Source organism: Palaemon carinicauda, chromosome 13 (assembly GCF_036898095.1).
Source record: "Palaemon carinicauda isolate YSFRI2023 chromosome 13, ASM3689809v2, whole genome shotgun sequence".
NCBI lineage: Eukaryota > Metazoa > Arthropoda > Malacostraca > Decapoda > Palaemonidae > Palaemon > Palaemon carinicauda.
In genome coordinates, this window is record NC_090737.1 from 43,463,750 (window position 1) to 43,471,249 (window position 7,500).

Here is a 7,500-nt window from a genome sequence, read left to right on the forward strand (position 1 = left end):
ATGCAACCAATTCAGGACAGTGGAAATAAGTGAGATTGGTACTACTGCCTGGTCGTTAGTTACATGTGGTGTATTGCGGGTTTTCCTTGTCACAGTCCTACACAGAATATTATCTTTGATTATATAATTCTGCTGCTTATACTTTATATATTCCTTTTCTTTATGATTGCCTTTCAAAGTATTTATAATTGTTTCTATTTTCTGATCTTTTCTTTGCTCAGTCTGTAACAATTCAGCACTCCAGCCCAAATCTTCTTATTCAGATATTGTTTTTACAATAGGCATGGATGTTGATATATCTATTAATTCAGCTAAAGGCTCCGTACAAGATGACGTGGGGTTGCGTGATAATGCATCCGCAATGATATTTGCTTTCCCAGGTAAATACCCGTTCCTTGCGCCAAAATCTTGAATGATCAAATGCCACCGAGTTCGTTTAGGGCTGTGATTGAAGCCTTTAAAGAACTCTGTTAGTGGTTTATGGTCAGTAAGAACCTTAACGGGATAACCGTAAATTATGAACTTAAAATGCACTAGCGAATTAACAATAGCTAATCCTTCCTTGTCTATTACTGCATACTTACTTTCGGAAGTTCTCAATTTTCGAGAATAGAAAGCTATCAGGAAAAATTGTTTATCATATTGCTGAAGCAATACCCCTCCTACTCCTAAGTCTGAGGCGTCTGTTGCAATGAAGAATTCCTTACCGAAGTCAGGAAATTTTAAGATAGGAGAACTACACAGTTCATCTTTCAAAGTATTAAACGCCTGTTGATGTTGCTCAGACCGTATGAAATCTACGCCCTTCTTCGTAAGATCAGTTAAAGGAGCGGCTATTATTGAATAGTTGAGTATAAAACGCCTGTAATATCCACTACAACCCAGAAATTGCTGTATTCCCTTGACATTAGTAGGTATGGGAAAATTACGTATAGCCGACACCTTATCATGGACTACTTTAAGACCTTGGCTTGACACCATGAAACCCATATATATTAATATTTTTTGAAAAATTCACACTTACTAATCTTTACCTTAAGTTATGTTGTCTTAATCTCTGTAGTACTAGTTCTAACTTACGTAGATGTTCTTCTAAGGTGTTGGAAAAGATTACAAGATCATCCATATAGGCATGCAATATATCCCCTAACAAGTCTCCAAACACTATGTTAATCATTCTTGTAAATGTTATAGGAGCACAACGTAAACCAAAAGGCATCCGTAAAAATTCATAATGTCCCCTGGCTGTGCTGAAGGCTGTGTATGGGATACTATCTTCTTCTAATGATATCTGGTGAAAGCCTTCAAGTAAGTCCAAACTGGTAAAATATTTATTCTGACCTAACAAAGACAAAATATCGTCAGTACATGGCACTGGGAATCGATCAGGGATCGTTTCCCTCGTTTAGACGACGAAAGTCGACGCAGATACGCCATGTTCGATCTTTTTTCGGTACAACTATTAAAGGAAAATTATAAGGGCTGTTTGATTTTCTAATGACTCCTTCCTCTAACATTTTACCTACTTCATCATTTATTTCATTCTGGAATTTCATAGGGAGTCTGTACGAGGGTACATATATAATTTTCTGCTTGTCCTTTAACCTTATTTGATGCTCGATCACATCCGTTTTTCCTAAGGATCCATCCGTAGTGGAAAAGACATCTTGATATTTAGTTAAAAGTTCAAAAATTTTCTGCTGAATTTCTTCGTCTTGAATGTCCTTACTGATTTTATTTTTAATAGATCGCAAAAGGGATTCATCCGCAACTGATTGAGAGTGATTGATTTCAGCAACGGTAAGAATACGATGTTTATAAACTTCTACATCCAAGATATGTTGATTTTTGTGAATTACTAAAGTGTTATTTAAATGATTACAGACTTCGATATTACATTGCTGATGTGAGCCTACTGTATAAATAGCTTGTGTGACAGACAATCCGTTAGTTTTCAAAGTATCGGAAAGGATTAATATTTCAGATCCCGGTAGTGTTTTCTTTATTTGCACTATTAACCCTGGATAGGTACGGTGGGTCGTTTGCGACCCCGAGCGTCAAAAAAAAACAGGTTTTTCTCACGTGACTCACCCCTGTGACTGAATTTGTGGGTGATCGACCTGCAGGAGGTGTCTCCCCACACGCTCTAGTAGTGTCCAGATGTGCATTGCTGTAGCTGTACTCCTTCCCCGATTTCTGAGACGTGTCGGGGTCGTTCGCGTCCGAGTTTACCCTTCTGAGGTAGTTTGCATAATTATCAAAGTTATTACGTATTATGAAATTGTCGTAGAATGGTGCAACTTGTATAGGTTATCAGTTGTGGAAAGTCTTGGTGGATTGTTTGGCTACCATGTGCATGTTTTTTTTTTTAGTTAAAATGTCGTTCATCACCACGAGGACCATTTTACCGCGAGTGCCCCTTTTTCATTTTTTTTCATTTTTTTTGCCAAGTCATTTTTCCGTAAGATATTGCCAAATAGTGTCGTAAAACTTTTGCTTGTTTAGTGTTGGAAAGTGTGTCTAGATGATCTGGCTACCCATGCATGACTTTGTTTTTGTCAGATACGACGTAGTTATTGGTATATTGGGTATTTAACTGCGGTTACCAATTTCTGTTTTTTTTTCAATATTTGTAAAAATTACTACGTAGTAAGGAATTGCCGTATATTATTGATTTTTTTTTCATGTTTATGTGTTAGAAAGTGTGCCTTGATGGTTGGGCTAACACGTGCATGTCTTTTTTTTTATCTGAGATGTCGTATATTAGAATGTCGGGCATTTTACCGCGAGTGTCCCTTTTTAATTTTTTTTAATTTTTTTGCCAAGTCATTTTTCCGTAAGATATTGCGAAATAGTGTCGTAAAACTTTTGCTTTTTTAATGTTGGAAAGTGTGTCTAGATGATCTGGCTACCCATGCGTGATTTTGTTTTTGTCAGATACGACGTAGTTATTGGTATATTGGGTATTTAACTGCGGTTGCCAATTTCTGTTTTTTTTCAATATTTGTAAAAATTTACTACGTAGTAAGGAATTGCCGTATATTATTGATTTTTTTTTCATGTTTATGTGTTAGAAAGTGTGCCTTGATGGTTGGGCTAACACGTGCATGTCTTTTTTTTTATCTGAGATGTCGTATATTAGAATGTCGGGCATTTTACCGCGAGTGTCCCTTTTTAATTTTTTTTAATTTTTTTGCCAAGTCATTTTTCCGTAAGATATTGCGAAATAGTGTCGTAAAACTTTTGCTTTTTTAATGTTGGAAAGTGTGTCTAGATGATCTGGCTACCCATGCGTGATTTTGTTTTTGTCAGATACGACGTAGTTATTGGTATATTGGGTATTTAACTGCGGTTGCCAATTTCTGTTTTTTTTCAATATTTGTAAAAATTTACTACGTAGTAAGGAATTGCCGTATATTATTGATTTTTTTTTCATGTTTATGTGTTAGAAAGTGTGCCTTGATGGTTGGGCTAACACGTGCATGTCTTTTTTTTTATCTGAGATGCCGTATATTAGAATGTTGGGCATTTTTCCGCGAGTGCCCCTTTTTATTTGTTTTGCATTTTTTTGCTTAGTCATGTTACCGTAAGGAATTGGCAAGTAGTGTCGCAAAACTTATATTTTTATAGTGTTGGAAAGTGTTTCTAGATGATCTGGCTACCCATGCCTATTTTTTTTTAGCCAGATATGGCGTATATATAAGTATGTGTTCGATTTTCCTGTGATTGCCATTTTTTCGTTTTTTCCCATTTCTTTCAAAATTACTACGTACTAAGGAACTATCACAGAGTAATATTTCATTTATATGTTTATTTGTCGGAAAATATGCCTTGATGGTTTGCCTAGCACGTGGCTGAAATTTTTTTTTCTGAAATGCCGTATATTAGAATGGCCATTTTTCCACGAGTGCCCCTTTTTATTTGTTTTGCATTTTTTTGCTTAGTCATGTTACCGTAAGGAATTGGCAAGTAGTGTCGCAAAACTTATATTTTTATAGTGTTGGAAAGTGTTTCTAGATGATCTGGCTACCCATGCCTATCTTTTTTTTAGCCAGATATGACGTATATATAGGTATGTGTTCGATTTTCCGGTGATTGCCATTTTTTCGTTTTTTCCCAATTCTTTCAAAATTACTACGTACTAAGGAACTATCACAGAGTAATGATTCCTCTAGATGTTTATTTGTCGGAAAATTTTGTTTACTTTTTTTTTGATTGAATATCATCAAATTTTTTTAGCTAAAATATTGTTTTACATTTTTTTTTTCGATTTTATTTCCCTTCAAAAAAATTTTTTTGGGTCAGAATTTTAATTTTATAGTCGTAAAATAATCGACAATTATCCAGCAACCCACCATACAATTTTTATGCATATCCAATAATAATTAGATTAGTAAATAACACCTTGAAATTGACATACCCTTCCTACATTTCAAGTGGCAGATTAGGGAGTCTGAGTCAGTGTGGTTGGCGGCCATTTTGTGGACATATCCGAAGCGTAAGCTGCCCTATCTATATATATTCTTGTTCCCTATAGAATTTGTGATATTTTGGTATATTTTTACCTGCATAAATATCATATTATATATTAAATATATGTATTTTTTTACGAAATTTCCAAGTACTCAAAAAATTACCTTTAGATATGGCCCCTGATATAAATGTAATTTACAAAATAATGAAGATTTTTTTACATATTTCTATTTTAGGATAACATATGTTTATTCCCTAAAAAAATTAGCCACTTCCTATTTCATTTGGGTACCCAAAAAAATTCATGAAATTTGGACAATTTTTTTTGGCCAAAAAAAGTTACTCTTTTTTTCTCATTTCAGATCTTCACCTCCATGGGTCTGACTTCATCCAAAATACATCAAGATGTGTCCTAAACATTCAAGAATCAATTCCTAAAAGGATTTGTGTATATATGTATAAACTTTTTTTTTATGAATTTTTATGTCAGGTCTTTTTTTTTCTACTTAATTTTTTAAAATATTTATAATAAATAGTTTTTCTGCAGATGAGTAGTATTTATCTTTACAGTTGTTTTAAGCATTCATTGAAGTTTTTTTTGGCAAAAGAAAAAAGGAGGTTACTGCAAAAACTGATTTTTCAAGAATTTTTTTTGGCGTCGGGGTCGTTCGCGTCCGAGTATACCCTTAAAGGGGTGTCCGAGGACCGTACCTATCCAGGGTTAAATTTGAAGGTATGTTTGGTTCGATAGATTGCGTGCAAGATGATATTACGGGTGAACAAGAATTCTGCTGGGTCGCGTATATTATTTCTTTATTAGTGAGACAAGTTATTGGTTCTTCAACGTACGTTACGGTTAAATTTTTCGTCTCCTTTTTATCCAAAACTGATTTTAAGGTATTAGAAGACTTATAGAATTTCCCTTTGATATACACGCCGTGCTTGGCAGGAGCTAATATAATGTTTTGATTTCCCATAGATGGGTATCCTATAATTACAGCTGGATACATATTAATGTTTTTTACAACAACAAATGTATCGACAAACGTGCGATTACCGACTCTGAACTGAATATGAGTTATGCCTATGACGTTTAATTCATTATTTCCTATACCTGAAAGTCTAATTCCTGATTTTTCAATCGGAAAGTTCGAAAACAACAAATGATGTGTTTTCAAATCCATAATATTACAAGGACTATCAGAGTAAAAAAATAACGTAAAGGATTTGTGTTCTAAATTTACAGCATATAAGGTTGGCCGTAACTCATTTTGGCTTATTATTGTATGAATTCGTTGCAAATCTACGGGAGCATGCACTGTTTTACTTAATTCAGCCGTGTGTTTCATAGAAAAATCTATTGTCTCACAATTAATTGATAAAACACTAAATTGATTATTCAATACTATTGATGTTGACATGAATGACCTTGACCCAACATCACTCTCTTCCCCTCTAGAGTTAACTATGTGGTATTTGCTTTGCTCTGCACATTCTGAAAATTAGTCTGACCTTGCGAGGTCTGGTTTTGACGGCTCAGGCTCAGCGATATTTGAAGAAGTGTTTGTTTGTTTCGGACTCTGAACCGCATTGACATTTGGTTGTTTCTTCTTATTGTTGAAATGAGGATTTTTCTTTTTATTTCCATATGGAACTGACTGTGGAATTGACTGTGTATTTCTGGGATATTGTTGTGTCTTACGCGAGTAACATTGACTATAAGAATGCGTTGCAGTGTTGTGAATTGAGCAAAATTTCGTTCTGCAGTCTGCGCTTATGTGACCTTGAGGTTTGCAGTTATAACACGTAAATCCCGCTACTGGACTGCTAACTACGTTCACTGTTTGTGGTTTTGTTTCATTCTTTGCAAAAACTTGAGTTAACACGGGATCGAGATCTGGACACTTGGACATGTGTTTCTTTATCTGTTTATAGACATCCAATTCCGTACTTGCAGGCATTAACTTCTTATCAAAACACCGCACTAAAGCTTCAGGCAACATAAGTGTCATGCAAGTTAAATACATTAATCGTAAAAAATCTTTCACGGGGATGTTATCGTTAGTAACCCAAGTGGAATTACCTAAAATGTCCTGATATTCGTTAAGCCTATCAGCTATGAGAGCTGCTCTCTCAATAACATTAAGCCTATTCATAGTGGCTTGATTAAGTGTATTTCGTAACGTTAGTACTACATCCAAGGCTTCCTCACCCTCATAGATCGCGCGTAACCTAACTTTGAAATCATCCCAAGTAACTGCTTCTTGAAATGAAACACCTCTTAAATATGCACTCGCATCCCCCTTAGAAAAATCTATAAAACTTTTAGCTTCTTGTAATTGTACAAAAGGGTCTACGATTTGTTTGGCATTTAAATGGGCATCAACGGATGAGATCCATGACTCCACATTTTGTGGCAAGAACCCGTTAACCCGACCTTGAAAAGGAAGGATTGCTGACCTGGCATTTACAAGCGTCACAATTGGAGGAGGATTAGTCTGGCCTACACCACTAGGTCCAGGGGTAGGGCTGACAGGAGGAGCCATGACTGCTGTATTTTTTTCTTCTATCTCTTTGACCCCTTGCAATTCTATCAAAATATCTATATGAGTACAGACGCCCACTGCGTAAACGCATATGTATAATAAAATTCCCCCAACAATGTTACTAATCCCAAAACATTTCCCCAAGAATTTCTGAAAGAAAAAGGAATTAACACAAAGAAAGAAAAATTCTAAATGAGAATTCGGAGTTTCCTATAACAAAGATTAGCAATTCACTCACCCCAGTAATAATCGACTAACGACTTGTGATAACTACACTTCACTGCCCTAACTGGAATGAATTCAAAATATCTGTACTTAGCTTATATATGAAGTCGACTCGTCCTCTCTCTCTCTCTCTCTTGATGTTTTGTTAGCGATGTCTCGTTCTAGTTTCTTGTTGAATGTAGTTCTTCCTGGATATGTTTTGCAATTGTTGAACACCAGTCCTTGGGTTTCCTAGGATGTTGATTGAAGATTCAGG